Raw genomic sequence first — 19438 nt, 5'->3', positions numbered from 1 at the left:
AAGTGTTCGTACGCTTCTCAACAACAGATTCGGTGACCAATGGATTGGTAGAGGCGGACCAATTCCATGGCCTCCACGCTCTCCTGACCTGAACCCTCTTGACTTTCATTTATGGAGGCATTTGAAAGCTCTTGTATATGCAGCCCCGGTATCAAATGTAGAGACTCTTGGTGCTGGTATTGTGGACGGCTTTGATACAATACGCCGTTCTCCAGGGCTGCATCAGCGCATCAGGTATTCCATGCGACGGAGGGTGGACGCATGTATCCTCGCTAACGGAGGACATTTTGAACATTTCCTGTAACAAAGTGTTTGAAGTCGTGCTGGTACGTTCTGTTGCTGTATGTTTCCATTCCATGATTAATGTGATTTGAAGAGAAGTAATAAAATGAGCTCTAACACGGAAAGTAAGCGTTTCCGGACACATGTCCACATAACATATTTTCTTTCTTTGTGTGTGAGGAATGTTTCCTGAAAGTTTGGCCGTACCTTTTTGTAACACCCTGTATATAATGAGGTGACAAAAATCATGGGATACTTCCCATCGTCGTGTCAGAACTTCTTTTGCCCGGCGTATTGCAGCAACTAGACGTAGCACTGACTCCACAAGCCGTTGGAAGTCCCCTGCAGGAACGCTGGGCCCTGCTGCCTCTACAGCCGTCCTTAATTGCGCAGGTGTTCCCGGCGCTGGTTTTTGTGCACCATCCGACCTCTCTGATATGTCCCATATACACTCCTGGAAATGGGAGAAAAAACACATTGACACCGGTGTGCCAGACCCACCATACTTGCTCCGGACACTGCGAGAGGGCTGTACAAGCAATGATCACACGCACGGCACAGCGGACACACCAGGAACGGCGGTGTTGGCCGTCGAATGGCGCTAGCTGCGCAGCATTTGTGCACCGCCGCCGTCAGTGTCAGCCAGTTTGCCGTGGCATACGGAGCTCCATCGCAGTCTTTAACACTGGTAGCATGCCGCGACAGCGTGGACGTGAACCGTATGTGCAGTTGACGGACTTTGAGCGAGGGCGTATAGTGGGCATGCGGGAGGCCGGGTGGACGTACCGCCGAATTGCTCAACACGTGGGGCGTGAGGTCTCCACAGTACATCGATGTTGTCGCCAGTGGTCGGCGGAAGGTGCACGTGCCCGTCCACCTGGGACCGGACCGCAGCGACGCACGAATGCACGCCAAGACCGTAGGATCCTACGCAGTGCCGTAGGGGACCGCACCGCCACTTCCCAGCAAATTAGGGACACTGTTGCTCCTGGGGTATCGGCGAGGACCATTCGCAACCGTCTCCATGAAGCTGGGCTACGGTCCCGCACACCGTTAGGCCGTCTTCCGCTCACGCCCCAACATCGTGCAGCCCGCCTCCAGTGGTGTCGCGACAGGCGTGAATGGAGGGACGAATGGAGACGTGTCGTCTTCAGCGATGAGAGTCGCTTCTACCTTGGTGCCAATGATGGTCGTATGCGTGTTTGGCGCCGTGCAGGTGAGCGCCACAATCAGGACTGCATACGACCGAGGCACACAGGGCCAACACCCGGCATCATGGTGTGGGGAGCGATCTCCTACACTGGCCGTACACCACTGGTGATCGTCGAGGGGACACTGAATAGTGCACGGTACATCCAAACCGTCATCGAACCCATCGTTCTACCATTCCTAGACCGGCAAGGGAACTTGCTGTTCCAACAGGACAATGCACGTCCGCATGTATCCCGTGCCACCCAACGTGCTCTTGAAGGTGTAAGTCAATTACCCTGGCCAGCAAGATCTCCGGATCTGTCCCCCATTGAGCATGTTTGGGACTGGATGAAGCGTCGTGTCACGCGGTCTGCACGTCCAGCACGAACGCTGGTCCAACTGAGGCGCCAGGTGGAAATGGCATGGCAAGCCGTTCCACAGGACTACATCCAGCATCTCTACGATCGTCTCCATGGGAGAGTAGCAGCCTGCATTGGTGCGAATGGTGGATATACACTGTACTAGTGCCGACATTGTGCATGCTCTGTTGCCTGTGTCTATGTGCCTGTGGTTCTGTCAGTGTGATCATGTGATGTATCTGACCCCAGGAATGTGTCAATAAAGTTTCCCCTTCCTGGGACAATGAATTCACGGTGTTCTTATTTCAATTTCCAGGAGTGTATTTATATATGATGGTAGTATCTGTTCCCGAAAGAACAGTTACCGTCGATAACCATGCAGCTTTGCTAGAAATGAAATGATAATTAAATTGACACCCTAGCTGCAAGCAGGCGTTGATACACTTCATTGGGGGCATGTTGAAAATGTGTGCCCCGACCGGGACTCGAACCCGGGGTCTCCTGCTTACATGGCAGACGCTCTATCCATCTGAGCCACCGTGGGCACAGAGGATAGTGCGTCTGCAGGGACTTATCCCTTGCACGCCCCCCGTGAGATCCACATTCCCAACATGTCCACAATACTACATTCGTAGTGCGCCTAATAGATGTTTGCCCATCATACTCATTACTCGTGGCACACGCTATGCCCGAACTCGTACGGGACTTGGTAGATTAATCTGCCACGAGTAATGAGTATGATGGACAAACATCTATTAGGCGCACTACGAATGTAGTATTGTGGACATGTTGGGAATGTGGATCTCACGGGGGGCGTGCAAGGGATAAGTCCCTGCAGACGCACTATCCTCTGTGCCCACGGTGGCTCAGATGGATAGAGCGTTTGCCATGTAAGCAGGAGATCCCGGGTTCGAGTCCCGGTCGGGGCACACATTTTCAACATGTCCTCAATGAAGTGTATCAACGCCTGCTTGCAGCTAGGGTGTCAATTTAATTATCATTTCATGTCCCATATATGTTCTATACGATTAATGTCCGGCTGTTTGGGTGGCCAAATAATTCGCCTGAATTGCCCAGAATGATCTTCAGACCAATCGCAAACAATTGTGTCCCGGTGACGTGGCACATTCTCATCCATAAGAATTCTACAGTCGTTAGGGAAAATAAAATACACGAACGGCTGAAAATGGTCTCATGATCTCCAAGCAGCCGAACATAATTTCCAGTCAGTGATCGGTTGAGCTGAGCCAGAGGACCCAGTGCATTCCACGTAAAAAAAACAGCCCGCACCATTACGGAGCCACCAAAAGCACGTACAGTGCCTTGTTGGCAACTTGGATGCGTGGTTTCCTTGGGTGTGCGCCACAGCCGATCTCTACCGTTAGCTCTTACCACCTGAAATTCGAACTTATCTGATCAGACCAAGGTTTTTAATTCGTCTAGGGTCCAAGTGATACGATCACAGGCCCAGGGAAGTCACTGCAGGCTACGTCGTGCTGTTAGCCAAGGCAGTCGCTGCCATAGCCCATTAATGCCAAATTTCGCCGCACTGTCCTAACGAAAACTTTAATCGTACGTTCCACGTTGATATCTGCTGCTATGACACGGAGTTCTGCTCGTCTTTTAACGCTGAAAACTCAATGCAAACAGCGCTGTTCTCGATCATTAAGAGAACTGCGTTATACGTGGTGAGAGGTTATACCTGAAATTCGATACTCTCGGCAAACTCTTGACACTGTGGATCTTGGAATATTGAATTCCCAAAGGTTTCCGCAATGCGGTGTCCCATGCGTCTATTTCAAACTATCATTCCGTGTTCAAAGCCTGTTAATTCCCGTCGGGCGGCCTTAATTACGTAGGGAACCATTTCCCATGAAACACCTGAATACAGATGACAGCAAAGCATTACCTTTTAAACCTTCTGCACGTGACGCTACTGCCATCTGTGTGTGTGCATAACGCTTTCTCAAGACTTTGTCACCTCAGTGCAACCTGTCTTAGATGCCTCGAACAAAAAGGTGGGCCCTATAGCTGGAAGAAAGCGCGGATCGCGCCAGTACCCAAGAAGGGTAGTAGAAGTGATCCACATAACTACCATCCAATATCGTTTACATCAAGTTGTTACGGAATCTTAAACCATATTCTGAGCTCAAACATAATTAGGTGTTCGAACAGAATGACATCCTGCATGCTAACGAGGATTTATTTCGAGAACATCATGTGAAAGCCAACTCGCATTTTTCTCACAGGATGTACTGAAAGCCATGGATCAAGGCTGTCAGGTAGATGCAGTATTTCTCGATTTCCGAACAGCATTTGACTCAGTACCACAACTACGCTTATTATGATCGTATTGCATATCGCGAAATTTGTGACAGGGCTGATGATTCATTGATGGAGAGGACACATCAAGTAGTCTTGAATGGAGAGTCATAGGCACATGTAGAGGTAGCTTCGGGTGTACTCCATTGAAGTGTGGGAGGCCCCTTGCAATTCAAGTCGTGTATTAATGACTTTGCGAACACTATTAATAGTGACATCAGATTTTTAGCAAATGAGGTAGTTATGTATAATGAAGTACAGTCTGGAAGAAATTGGACAAAATTTCACTGAGATCTTCAAAGTATTGCAAAGATTGTCAACTTGCTTCAAATGTTCAGAAATGTAAAATTATGGATTTTACAAATCGAAAAAAGAGAAAAACGTTGTGTCATATGACTACAGTGTCAGTGAGGCAAAAGTGGAATCGGTAAACTCATACAAATACTTCGGCGTAACACTTTGCAGGGACATGAAATGGAACTATCGCATAGAGTCAGTCGTCGATAAAAGAGGGAGCAGGCTTTAGATCATTCGATCTACAATGGAGATTGCATGAGTCGCTTTGTGAAATACTGTTCAGGTATGTGGGACCCGTAGCAGATGGAAATGACAAGGAATATTGAACGTATACAAAGAAGGGCAGTACGAATGTTCACAGGTTTGTTTGACCTGCAGGAGAGTATTACAGAGACCTGAAAGACCTGATCTGTCAGATTCTTGAAGACAGACGTGAACTATCCAGAGAAAATGTACTTACAAGGTTTCAGGAACCGCCTTTGAATGCCGACTCTGGGAATATGCTAAAAAATTCCCTAGGTATCGCTATCATAGACATTGTGAGGACAAGATTACATTAATTACTGCACGCTCAGAGGCATTTAAATTATGCTCCACACATGAACGGAACAGGAAAAAGCTCTAATAACGTACCTTCTGCCGTGACCCTCACAGTAATTTGCAGAGTACGGATGTGGATGTAGAAGACTGTTCAAATCCGCGGCCGGTCATCCAGATTTTGGTTTTCCGCCATTTCCTTAAACCGCTCCAGGTAAATGTCAGTATTGTGCCTTCGGAAAGACGCGCCCGGTGTCCTTCGCCATCCTTGAAACAATCCGCGCACGTGCTGTGCCTCTAATGACGTCGTTGGTGACATTACGTTAAATCCTAATCTTCCTCCCTTCTTGTTTGTCTTCAAAATCTACAACTCATGCTGTCTACTCAGCCGCTCCCACTTCTCATTGGCTGAACCAGTACGCTCTCGAAAATCATAGTGAAGACAAACGAGTGTAGCTGGGTCAAGAGTGACTACACAGACGACGAGTAGTGGTTACAAAAATCACAGCAAAGTCTGCTCGTGAGTAACAGGCGCAAAACATTTCATAACCTGGAAGTTGACAATTATAGCAGCTCCTTTCGTATGGTCATCGACAGAGCGGTTTGTGAAATAAGTATCAGTGCTTTTTTGATGTGCATATCTGATGGGTAAATGTACTCACATTGTGTAGCTAAGATCGCCAGTATTTTGTATTTATCTCTACAATGAGCTCGACTACTATTTTTGGTTATTATTCTGATTATGTAAGTAATGAAAACACAAAAAAACTACTAAAATTTTGTATTTCGTATGTGGAAAAATAAATTTTCGATCTAAAGTAAGTATACACAAAAAATATGCAGTAAGAATCATCATATTAATACACAAGTAACGAAGGTCGTATTGCTGAAAATGTTTTATTTGAAATCCAATGTGTTTCATAGTATAACGTTTGCTATAAATTTTAATCAGGACTGTGTTGCAGGAGTCGGTGTTTATGCACACTAAATTAGCTGAAATATTCACCACCGTCGTGCTGTCTGCTGACAGAGCCCTGCTTATCTGCCTACATAGAATTTTAAAGAGGTCTCGTACGGCTTTAACACCGCCCTCAGCAGCTACGCAGCACACTCTACCGTCCATATATCTCCGTCACGCACTCGTGCTGACATAGTCCACTTGGTAAACGCAACTTCTGAGCCAAGTAATTCCTATGTCCTCGTGACAAGTACCGCCACGTGCCATCTGTCGAGTCACGTGACAGTGAGCACCTCTCACTGCTGTCTGCATCATCACTGGCTCTCTGCATCTTACCGAGCGAGGTGGCGCAGTGGCTAGCACAGTGGACTCGCATTCGGGAGGACGACGGTTCAGTCCCGCGTCCGGCCATCATGATTTAGATTTTCCGTGATTTCCCTAAATCGCTCCAGGCAAATGCCGGGATGGTTCCTGTGAAAGGGCACGGCCGACTTCCTTCCCCGTCCTTCCTTAATACTATGAGACCGATGACCTCGCTGTCTGGTCTCCTTCCCCAAACAACCAACCAACCATCTCTGAATCTAGTTCAGACAAGTTTTATTTGCTATGCCAAGCTTGACGACGTACGTTACTATTTTACTACTTCTGTGGGAACATCCAAATACAATTAAGAAAAGGAAAAGTATTATACCATCAAAATTACTTCAGGAAACGAATTTCATCCCCTAAATTCTTGCGCTTCATGAGAGCCTGCTTCCACTTAACAAATATCATAAATACGTCGGACATTAGGTGCTTTTGTCAGATATATGCTTCGCATTTGCGAAAGTGTACTGAAGCAATTAAGTATCAAACGTCTACTTCTCAGTATACCTTGTAAAATGCATAAAATCCACGTTGCCACTTTCTTCGGTTCCGGAATGATGTATTTTTATCGATCCCCAGTTCTTGAGCTCCACCCTCAGATCTCTCTATACCACCAGAGGTTAGCCCATTACTCCACCTCAATCCCCGCTTACATTTTCTCTTTCATAGCTACTGCCTGTGCAACACCGAATTACAGAAAACCGAAACTTCCATGTTTTTCTCCCATCCCTTCTTCCAGAACATCGTTTTGTCATCGACTGAGTGTTTACAGTTCCTACTAAGAGGTTCTAGGGAGTTATATAGCGGAAATAGTAGACGACGTTCTGACAAGAAACGAATGTCTAGAAATGTACCGTTTAGTCGTAAAATGAGTTTGATGATCTCCCACTTCGCTGTACGCACCTGTTTCGAGTATTCGGAGTCGGGTTCTCTTCTACATAGTCTTCTTCAGAGACGTCGTCCATGCCGTCAATCTGTCGAAACGTGCACCACGCCACGTATGCCGGTCCAGTTGGGGGTATTGGGTGGGAGCGGGGATGGAGATCGAAATCAAGCTTTAGGGACCTACACCTAAACTTCTACGCGACCTTTGGTAGTAACAAGGCGCCATGACAAACAAGTGCTACAAGTCCACGTGAACATTATTGCGGACTAGCTACACATCTACATGATTGATCTGAAGCTTTTGGATCGCATCTTCGACGCTGTTTGGCGCCATATCTGCGCTCACGAGCCATTTATGGGAATTATAAGTACACATCTGGTGCCACGTACTTGGAAAAACATACCAAGGATTTGTCGAATTCGTGTCAGTCTACTGACTGGTTTGATGCGGCCCACCACGAATTCCTTTCCTGTGCTAACCTCTTCATCTCAGAGTAGCACTTGCAACCTACGTCCTCAATTATTTGCTTGACGTATTCCAATCTCTGTCATCCTCTACAGTTTTTTGCCCTCTAGTACCATGGAAGTCATTCCCTATGTCTTAGCAGATGTCCTATCATCCTGTCCCTTCTCCTTATCAGTGTTTTCCACTTATTCCTTTCCTCTCCGATTCTGCGTAGAACCTCCTCATTCCTTACCTTATCAGTCCACCTAATTTTCAACATTCGTCTATAGCACCACATCTCAAATGCTTCGATTCTCTTCTGTTCCGGTTCTCCCACAGTCCATGTTTCACTACCATACAATGCTGTACTCCAGACGTACATCCTCAGAAATTTCTTCCTCAAATTAAGGCCGGTGTTTGATATTAGTACACTTCTCTTGGCCAGAAGTGCCTTTTTTTGCCATAGCGAGTCTGCTTTTGATGTCTTCCTTGCTCCGTCCGTCATTGGTTATTTTACTGCCTAGGTAGCAGAATTCCTTAACTTCACTGACTTCGTGACCATCAATGCTGATGTTAAGTTTCTCGCTGGTCTCATTTCTACTACTTCTCATTACCGTTACAAAGGCATAAAAATATGGTCATAATGTTTTGGCTCATCATTATGCATTCCATTCTATGTCTTCTCATACAGATTTGTCCTCTTCATTCCCTTGCACCCGTGGAGGTATTACCTCAGCTCTTAACACATATTCCGCCGTCCAGAGAACTTCCTCCAGCTAGTGGTTTCCACATATTGTGTTCCTCGATGATTCCGTGGACAACCTATGCATCTTTCTAATCCTAAGAGGAAGCTGCAAGGGTACGGAGACTTGTTTGCCACCTCTTTACAAATCACTTCCTGTTGCGAAATGTCTTCCAGCAACATCGACTCCATTGCCGGGGATAAGGAGCCGTAAATCATCTGAGAAACAACTTCCAATGTCATTTGGTGAGAAGTTTACGACGAATAAAGCTAGGAATAATGGTTGTGGAAATCGCTGCCTCTGTTGCGTTGTGAGGAGAGGCGACAACGTCCTCCGTGTCGGCTGAGTGTACCAGCGCTCTTCGTCGTCGTTTACATTCACGAAGTACGTGGAGCATAGATAAGAGTTCACTTGCTATCCTACCCTGCATCCTCCATCGGGCCTACCAGCTCCTATATGTGCCACCGCGTGTGAGCAATACAGGGCTATTACAAATGATTGAAGCGATTTCATAAATTCACTGTAGCTCCATTCATAGACATATGGTCACGACACACTACAGATACATAGAAAAACTCATTAAGTTTCGTTCGGCTGCAGCCGCATTTCAGGTTTCTGCCGCCAGAGCGCTCGAGAGCGCAGTGAGACAAAACAGCGACAGGGGCCGAGAAAGCGTATGTCGTGCTTGAAATGCACTCACATCAGTCAGTCATAACAGTGCAACGACACTTCAGGACGAAGTTCAACAAAGATCCACCAACTGCTAACTCCATTCGGCGATGGTATGCGCAGTTTAAAGCTTCTGGATGCCTCTGTAACGGGAAATCAACGGGTCGGCCTGCAGTGAGCGGAGAAACGGTTGAACGCGTGCGGGCAATTTTCACGCGTAGCCCGCGGAAAATTGGCTCATGCCACAACTGGAGACCGACAGCGCCGACTTCATCTTTCAACAGGATGGTGCTCCACCGCACTTCCATCATGATGTTCGACATTTCTTAAACAGGAGATTGGAAAACCGATGGATCGGTCGTGGTGGAGATCATGATCAGCAATTCATGTCATGGCCTCCACGCTCTCCCGACTTAACCCCATGCGATTTATTTCTGTGGGGTTATGTGAAAGATTCAGTGTTTAAACCTCCTCTACCAAGAAACGTGTCAGAACTGCGAGCTCGCATCAACGATGCTTTCGAACTCATTGATGGGGACACGCTGCGCCGAGTGTGGGAGGAACTTGATTATCGGCTTGAAGTCTGCTGAATCACTAAAGGGGCACATATCGAACATTTGTGAATGCCTAAAAAAACTTTTTGAGTTTTTGTATGTGTGTGCAAAGCATTGTGAAAACATCTCAAATAATAAAGTTATTGTAGAGCTGTGAAATCGCTTCAATCATTTGTAATAACCCTGTAGTGTGAGTCTTAGCACGGTAAATCGCCGTCTGTCATTCTGGTGATGGCGCCGTAACATCACAGTCCTGCACTACCTCGAAGTAGAAATCAAGCGTATGTCGGAGCCAGTCTGAGTGGTCTTGACCGTAGTGTTTCAGTGTTCGTCTCATGGCCGATTTGGAAGGTTGGCACAGTACAACAACTAGCGGATCGTCGTAGGATATGCACGGAGAGCACATTTCACACGAATGTCAAATGTCTCAATGACTTGGCAGCAATTCCGGGAAGCCAGTTGAGCAACATTTAACTTCACGGATTGCAGCTTCTCCAAAGTCAATGTCAACGACGGCTGATGGCACACATGTAAGCACAGTGGTCCACGAAGATGACAGGGCACAGTTCTGCATCCTGTATGCCAACGGCGAGAGCTCGTGGAACATAAATCCGATCACTGCGACTGGAAGAGTCACTCATGGAGTGTGTGAATCAAATGGCTCTGAGCACGATGCGACTTAACTTCTGAGGTCATCAGTCGCCTAGAACTTAGAACTAATTAAACCTAACTAGCCTAAGGACATCACACACATCCATGCCCGAGGCAGGATTCGAACCTGCGACCGTAGCGGTCGCTCGGTTCCAGACTGCAGCGCCTAGAACCGCACGGCCACTCCGGCCGGCTGTGTCAATCAAGGTCGATGGCAGTAAATATGCTTCCAAGTGTCCACCATTGGAAGGTCCTAGATTAGCGTCCCGATTATCGGACGCGAATTATGTCGTGGGAGGTGGTCTGTCGGTGCCAGGAAGTAACTGAAGTCATCCCTTAGCATTAAATGGTCGTGGCGGCCTTGCAAGAGCGGCGTGATCTCTTCAGCAAAGCAACATGAAAGTTTATGACTCGTGCTCATCCAGAAGGTGCGTAGATATTGATGAGCCTTATGCCCAGCACTTTGAGTGCCATTCTTCGATCCCTGAGGAGATATGAACGTTGTCCGCCACTGTTCCTTCCCGTAGAACTCTAGCGACGTCGCTGCCTGTGAGAGAGAGATGAGGGTGACGCTTGCGTTATAGCCGCATGTGCCTACGAAGCCGTTGACATATACTTCCTGGAGAAAGGCTATATCGTTCGCAGCAGCGTTCAGCATGTCCTTAAGCAGGGACGTTGATGAAATTGACCAAAAATGTAAATTTTCGATTTATATTTTATTTGTTAGTACAACTCATGGACAATAAGTTGCCAAAGTTTCAATGTCGAAATCGCATCCGAAGTGCCTGAAAATTAATTAAAAGTTTGACGTGGCCTCCCTGCCACGCGCACGTTTTGTAGCAGCACTTCAACACCAGCTCAGGGAACAACGATTCTGTGTATTACTTGCAACCAAACGTGTGCGGGATACATCTGGAAGGCCGTGATAGATACTCTTTGGTTTTATAGATCATCTTTGGCCTATCCTGCACTTCTCAAAAAGTGTGTTCATGGCAAAACCCCAAAATCCGAATGAGTCTCTAAAGTCACTCATATGGAAACGATGCCCTAAAAACACTTGTCAGAATTGCAACTTATGATGCAGTTACTGTATTTAATGATGGGAACGTCGGGAGGATGAAGGTTTTATGAAGTATGGGCTTCAAGACAGGAAATTTTACTCAAGACATCCCGAGAAAAATAGATTTACAGCGCGTCTCTGCAGCTGAAAAGTCAGTTGAAGACCTGGTAAAGGAAGGAAGGCCGACAACAAAAAACCAGAAGAGAAACCTTGAAGGTAAAGGCGGCCCAGAGTACAAATGAGGTGCCTTCTGAAGAAGTGACATAAGGAAAAAAATTTGATTGATCTTTAAATTGTGTTTCCTGAAAAGTTTATTTTTTAAAGTTTATGTACCTTTTCCTCAGATTCTGTGAATGCTAGAATTATGAAAGTTTGTACACATATTTCTGTAAACCTAATAAACGTTGTCTCAAGAGCAAATTTTGAAATTCTGATTGCACGCTGAGATATGGAGCAAAGTGCTTGGAATTTTGTATGAATTTAAAATTGTACTTCTGGAATTATAATTAAAAATTATGAAAATTCTCCTATTTTACCTATTCCAAAAATCTCATGAGAGAAACTTACAACATATAAAGAGATGAATTAGAGAAATTTTTGTAGAAATCTCTTGAATACTTTCTGAGAGAAAGGAATATACATTATTTTTTAAAATAAAACTTCAAATTTTATTAAAAAAAGTTGAATATGTATAATCAAAGGATTTTATATGTAAATGTCTCACTTTCATGTAAAGCGTGGTACAAAATTTCATTGCCATATCTCCAAAACTGTGGAATTGGTGCATTTTTTAAATAGTGTGTGTTTTTCATCAACGTTAAACAAGAATAACTTATTGCACGTCCATATGGTGCTGATGTTGATAGCCGCAGTCACCGACAGTGGCATGGATTCAACATAGGTGGAGTGAAATCCCTAGCGTGGATTCCGACATCATGGACGGTGAGTTTCTTCAAAATCGTCTACCCAGTTGCTATGAGGTACCGTCGACTGTCGATGAGATACCTCAGCTTTGGCTCATTGTGCAGACTCTGCTGCCACTACAGGCTACTGACCGGACGCGGGTGGTCTATCTCCATCAGATTCTGTCTTAGAGACACGTCGGAAGGACGGAAGCTATAGCCAATGCGATCTACGGACTGTGTCACCCTCCACCACCGTGGACTGTACAAAATCCTTTTCAAATTTCCGCAGCAGGCAGTCGTGCGACGGAGCACGCCGTTGTTTGAGGACGTGTGTTTCAGTATCCGAACGGGAGGGATCTCTTCGACCGCTCTGCTATGGGAAGACAGGCTAAGGTCACCATCACCCTTGCGTCATTGTCCATCTTCTCATCCATACGCTCCTGCAAGATCGACCGTTCATTGTCTTCTCAAAGGGGTGCACTCGTAGTGGATAGCTCCAGTACTTCTGACTCAACCATATTCGCCCTTTCAACATCATCTATTTGACGAGCGCGACGATGTTGAAGGGGGCAGCCATCCGTGGAAAGAGTGAGTAATTGAAGAGGGGTGACATGATCGCAGGAGGAGTCACAGCTTCATCTGCCGAAACTTGAGCAGTTCGCCGTTGTAGGCACGCTATCATGATGGGTCCTTCTTGGTCACAATCGGAGCAAGCATATGGCTGTTGTCGTACTAAATGAGCGTAATACAGCCAATTTTGATCTAGTTGAGGACTGGCTATGTTGTAAGAGTGGTCCATTTTTCGGCCACGTGGCTGACCTCTTGGCGATAAGTAGGTACTTTGAATGGAAGTTCAAAGACTCGTAGTGTACTGAAGCCGAGCCCTGTGTGATCGATGCTCCACTATGTTCCTTGGAGTGTTTGAATTTACGATTGCTCGCATTGCTCGTTTCCTCACTGGCTAAGCTGATGTAGACGACACTGCTGTTCATAGAGAGGTGGATACCGTTTATTAAAACGTTCAACTTCAAAAGCCTGGTATCTTGCATAGTCTGGTTGAAAGCTGATCTTATCTGTTGGAGGGTGTCATTTTATATCGGCTGTGATGGATTCTAAGCTAGCAGCGACGAAATGATGAACAACTCCACGCGTATGGTACCCTGTGGACGAAACGTAAACACAAAGTCCGCTTCGTTCCACTGCTAAAGGCAGACTATCCACTTTCGCTATGGGAGCGCCTCCACGACCGGCCCAAACTTCCTTATGTCACAGAGTTCATCATATCTGAAGGACAGGGTAGTTAGAAGATACAGACGCTGTGTAAGCACAGATATTGTAACCAATCATTAATGGTCCTTCGTGATACGGTACATCCTGAATAGTAGGGGAGAACGACTGCATCCTGCCTTATTCTTCCTGGAACTCGATAGTCTAGGGAAGGCAGGATTCGGTTACGATTGTGGACGGGGACGTAATCAGTTTCTATTGGTTGCGTTTTACAGTTACACACATTTATTTTTAAAACAGTAATTCCAGGCTCAAAAATAGATAAAAAATACCACACGTTATTAATAAGGGAATAAACAATTGTGTTAATAATAGTGTTTTCAGTGCATTACAACTTAGAAAATCACTGTAAAACACAGATACAGATAATGTTAAAAAAAGAACAAGTCAATGTGATCACGGCAGAAGGTCTTACACGCCAAGAACGGTAATAAATTAAGAATGTTTAAGAACTCGCTGTAATTACAACTTACAGGTATTAAACTATTAAAAAGTAAGTGGCCGCAAACACAGCAGAAGCTATCGGACGCCAGGAATGGCAGGAAATAAGGTTTTAAGGCTTAATGCTACAATACAAATATCGAATTACTTTTTCAAAGCAAAGAATCACAATCACGGCTGAAAGTAATACATGCCAGGAACGGCAATTATATAAAAAATTAGAAAGCTACTGAAAACAGCAAATACAAGCAAACGTTAAATAAAAAGACAAACAACTGAGCACCAATGGGGGGGGGAATAAGATGTGGGTAACCTTGTAACACAACCCTTACACTACTAGATTTATTCCAAAAGGCGAGCGGAACTACTAACTAGACATACATAACCGTTACTGTAGGCATTACGAGGTATGGCAATAAATAATACAATAATAAAACACAAGGACCAGCCACAGACGGTGCTCCAGGAATCGACCTCTGAGGAGGTCCGGTAACAAACAGTTTTGCGAGCGATGAGATAGACAGCCAAGAGTTGCATTCACATCACAAGATGGTAACTCAAACTAGTGGCAGTCTAACGAATGACTAATGATATTATTGCTGAAGCTACCTGACGTCCAATAAACCAAATGCAAGAATGGAACAATACGGCAAAGCCAGAACCGGCGGATTGCACTACACCCCGAGAATACTGTGCTCAGATCACCCGGAACGAGGAAGGAATCACTGCCACCAGAGCAGAAGAATCACAAATGGCCTACAATCAAGAAAGCGGTCCAAACTACACGTCTTACCAGACAGCAGCGGCAAGGCGACGAAATGTACACTCCTGTTGCATACACGAACCCCTAGGGTAGGTAACTGGGGCGTTAGCGGCCACCAGGTAGGAAAATTACAGCTGGTTAAACTTAACAAATTGTAACAAGCTGAGCACAGTAAACAGTAATACGAAGTCGAGGGAAGCTAATCAGCTCCGCTTTCCCCAAGCACTCCACTCGCTGCTCTTCGATTTAGCGACGCTACCAGCAGCAACATGAACCCAAGTCACTGGAGAATCGCGAGATGTCACAATGGTGGAGGTTTCTCTGCTTGAATTGAAATGTACTCACCTTGAAGCCTGCAGGATCTGGTTTATGACGAGGTTGTGCACCCTCGTGACCACAGCCCTTCCATCGGGCAGCCCATGCGCACCGCCAGCGGTCCCAGCATGTTCGCGCACTGCTCGGACCTGGCTCCTCCTGTGTCCCCAACCGAACTGCCACACTCACACGACACGGAAAAACAACGACGTCGCCCCAAAGATGGGGCAACAGTTACTAAATATCGATAACCGCCGCTGCTGCCACTAGCGGAGAGACAACGCTTGCGAAACGCATGGCGCCAGTTAAGATAAGAAAAAGACAAACAACCGCAACCATGCCAACTAAACGATCCCGTGTGACCTCCAACAGGGGGCGGAAACCCAGAAGCAGCACGAACTTAAGCAGCGTCACGGCTCGCTCCTTTTAATCCGAGCTCTTTCCTCTTAGTCGTGTATTCTTATCGCTCCCTCTTCACTTTTGTATATAATGCGTATTACCTGTCTTGCCCTACAGCTTATACTTATTTTCCTGAAACTTGCAAACACCTTACGCCATATTACGTTGCCGAAAGCTGTTTTGGGTCAGCAGAGCCAGTAATGGAATATAGAAAATGTAACAGTATAACCGTCAAGTGTATTTTATATTTAGTAGTCGCTTCTCAGCAACCACACCTTAATGCATCATTGTTCTACATTCGTTGAGGACGATTCGGAATCGTACTAAAGTGTTTCGCATGGACGGAAACTTAGCCGATTACATCTATGTACTAAACTTTCGTATGACCTCTTTCTGTATGCCTAAATACGGAGGAAGAATACCAGAAGACACGATGAAATCATTCGGTATCATCACTGTGAAGACTCAGCTTCGGAGCTCTTTGTTGGCACACTTTCTTCTGCTGGGAAATTTCTGCGTGCTATGCAAAACTGCGTAGCAAATGCTGACAATGTGTTTCAAAGCTCTACTTCAAAGCGTACCACAGAAACAGCTTTAAGAACGTAGACATTTTGAGTATGAAAGGAATTTGCACTAACGGTGTAATGCTACAAAGCGTGCTTTTGACAACGAACACGCGAGTCGTATCGTCGGTATTCGCTGTTTGTGTGGTTGCGTTCTGTTAATAATGGCTTTAATACCGTGTAGTAACCGCAATCGAGCGTGCCCACCTGTGTTTCAATAAACTGATGGATTTCTGCGGCCTTTGTATACAGTGGCGGAAATACTGCATTGTGTTCACACGTGACGCAAGCTATGTGTTGACTTATTACAGGAAGTGTCAGGCAGATGGTGTTTTATAAATTCCGTAGCTTTTATTTTTGTCGAGACGTTTAGTATCCTACAGCCCAACTACCGTAATTCCAGGAGCCACAAGAATTTGAGTTTCAATGTTACATACAATAATTTCAACGGCTCTGGTAATCTGCTCATTAAGAGGTATAATCTTATCCACAGGACATGTGGCCTGTAACTGAAAAAGTGTCACGATGATCTGTCCATCGGCAAATGATTTCGTCGTAGTCCCCCATTCGGATCTCCGGCAGGGGATTGCCAAGAGTGAGGAGACCATGAGAAAAATATTGAATAATCAACGCAAGGATAATCTTCTACTAGGCTGGGCGTGGAATGTCCCAAGTTTAAATGTGACAGAGAAGCTAGAAATCCGGAAAAGTGAAACGCTAAGCTCAGACTAGATAGTGGGAGTCAGTCAAGTGAAATGGAAAGAAAACAAGGGCTCATGGACATGTGAGTATAGAGTAATACCAACAGCAGCAGAGAATGGTATGACAGGAGTAGGGTACGTTTTGAATAGGAAAGTAGGGCAGAGAGTGAGTAACTGCAGACACTAGGGCTCATCTCATCAGAAGCAAGCCAACATCGATAATGATAGTTCACTTATACATGCAAGCTGAAGATGACGAGATAGAGAAAATATATACGGATACCGAACGGGGAATCCAGGGAAAAGAACACACAATAGTCAATGGGAACTGGAATGCGCTTGTAGGGGAAAGAGTGGAAGAAAGAGTTACAGGAGAACGTGGATTTGGTACCAGGAATGAGGGAGGAGAAAGACTAATTGCGTTCTGCAATAAATTTCAGCTAGTAATAGCGAACAATCAGTTCAAGAATCACAAGAGGAGGAGGTTTAGTTGGGAAAGGCTGGGAGATACGACAAGACTTCATTTACATTACATCATGGTCAGGTAGAGATTCCGAAATCAGATACTGTATTGTAAGGTGCACGTCGGAGCAGATATAGACTCCGTTAACACTGTAGTATTTCTGAACAGCGGGATGAAGTTTAAGAGATTAGTAAGGAAGAATCAATATACAAAGAAATGGGATACGGAAGTATTAAGCAGTGATGAGATACATTTCAAGTTCTCTAATGCTATAGATACTGCAATAAGGAATAGCTCAGTATGCAATACAGTTGAAGAGGAATGGAGATATCTAAAAAGCAAATCACAGAAACTGGAAAGGAAAGCACAGGTACAGAGAAGGTATCTGCGAAGAAACTATGGGTAAAAGAAGAAATACTTTAGTTGTTCGATGAAAGAAGGAAGCACAAAAACATTCAGAGAAATCCAAGAATAAATAAATACAAGTCGAAAAGGAAATTATTGATGGAAGGACTGACACAGCATATAGATGAGTCGAAACTACCTTCGGTAAAATTAAAGGCAAGGGTGGTAACATACAGAGTGCAAGTGTTAAAAGCAGAGGACGGAGCGGATAGGTGTAAAACAGTACATTGAAGGCCTCTGTGAGGGGCAATATTTGTCTGTTGTGATAGAAGAAGAAACAAGAGTCAATTTAGAAGAGATATGGGATCCAGTATTATAATTACAGTTCCAGAAAACTTTAGAGGACTTAACATAACACAGGGATGAAGGGGTAGGTAACATTCCATCAGAGTTTCTAAAATAATTCTGGGAAATGGCAACTTAACAGCTCATGCATCCAATTTGCTGACAAGAATGATATGCAGACGAACGGTAAAGGAAAGTGAGGATATGTTAGATGACGATCAGTTTGGCTTTAGAAAAGGTAAAAGCACCAGAGGGGCAATTCTGACATTGCGGTTGATAAAGGATGCAAGAGTAAAGAGAAGTCGAGACACATTCATATAGTTTGTCGACATGGGAAAAGCGTTAAACCAAGTCAAATGTTGTTAGATATTCAAAATCCCGAGGAAAATATCGATAAGCTATAGGAACAGACGGATGATGTATGACATGTACAGGGGCAAAGACGGAATAATAAGAGTGGAAGACCAAGAACGAAGTGCCCGGTTTAAAAAGCGTATAAGACAGGGCATGTAAGACAGCGATGTAATCTTTGGCCCATATTCTTCTATCCATACATCAAAGAAGCCATACTGCAAATAAAAGAAATATTGGGGAGTGGAATTAAAAGTCAATGATACGATTCGCTGATAACATTGCTATCCTCAGTGAAACTGAAGGCGGTGGTCATAAAGTAAATGAAGTTAAGGAATTATTCTACCTAGGCAACAAAGTAACCGACGACGGACGGAGCGAGACGGACATCAAAAGCAAATTATGACTAGCAAAGAGGGCATTTCAGACAAAGATAAGTCTACTCGAGTCAATCATAGATCTTAATTTGAGGAAAAAGTTTCTCAGAATGTACGTTTGAAGCACATCATTGTGTGGTAGTGAAACATGGACTATGGGGAAGCCGGAACAGAAAAGCATCTGAGCTATTGAGACGTGATGCTACAGACGAATGTTGAAATTTAAGTTGATTGATAAGGTAAGGAATGAGGAGGTTCTGCGGAGAATCGGAGAGGAAAGGAAACTGTGGAAAACACTGACAAGAAAAAGGGACAAGATGATCTGTTAAGATGTGAGGGAATAACTTCCATGGTACTAGAGGGAGCTGCAGAGGATAAAAACTGTAGAGGAAGACAGAGATTGGAATAAATCTGGAAAGTAATTGGAAGATGAAACGGTTGACACAGGAGAGGTTCAAATGCCTCTGAGCACTATGGGACTTAACATATGAGGTCATCAGTCCCCTAGAACTCAGAACTACTTAAACCTAACCAACCTAAAGACATCACACACATCCATGCCCATGGCAGGATTCGAACCTTTGACCGTAGCAGTCACGCGGTTCCGGACTGAATTGCCTAGAACCGCTCGTCCACAGCGGCCGGCTGGCACAGGAGAGGGATTCGTGGCAGATGGCATAGAGATTAGTGACTCAAAAACTATGATATCTTTGCGGAGGTTGTAACAGTAAGACAAGGATTAAAATGAATAGGTCTGTATTCTTCTCGAGCTATAGCAAGTCACGGAGCACAAATTTCGCAGATTATATTCGTACAGTATTTGAGAACAAGAGAATTACAGAAAATTTTTAATGTAATTTGAAG

General features: G+C 45.0%; 2 non-coding genes across 2 annotated transcripts; one reads left to right on the top strand and one right to left on the bottom strand.

The window, feature by feature from the left end:
- Nucleotides 1-2302: 2302 nt before the first annotated feature.
- Nucleotides 2303-2377, bottom strand: Trnat-ugu (transfer RNA threonine (anticodon UGU)). Its single transcript has one exon. It is a non-coding gene; the product is annotated as a tRNA-Thr (tRNA).
- Nucleotides 2378-2686: 309 nt separating this feature from the next.
- On the top strand, nt 2687-2761 carry Trnat-ugu (transfer RNA threonine (anticodon UGU)). Its single transcript has one exon. It is a non-coding gene; the product is annotated as a tRNA-Thr (tRNA).
- The last annotated feature ends 16677 nt before the right edge of the window (nt 2762-19438 follow it).

The sequence above is a fragment of the Schistocerca cancellata genome, chromosome 7, assembly GCF_023864275.1.
Source record: "Schistocerca cancellata isolate TAMUIC-IGC-003103 chromosome 7, iqSchCanc2.1, whole genome shotgun sequence".
Lineage (NCBI taxonomy): Eukaryota > Metazoa > Arthropoda > Insecta > Orthoptera > Acrididae > Schistocerca > Schistocerca cancellata.
This window is presented reverse-complemented; position numbering and strand designations above follow the sequence as displayed.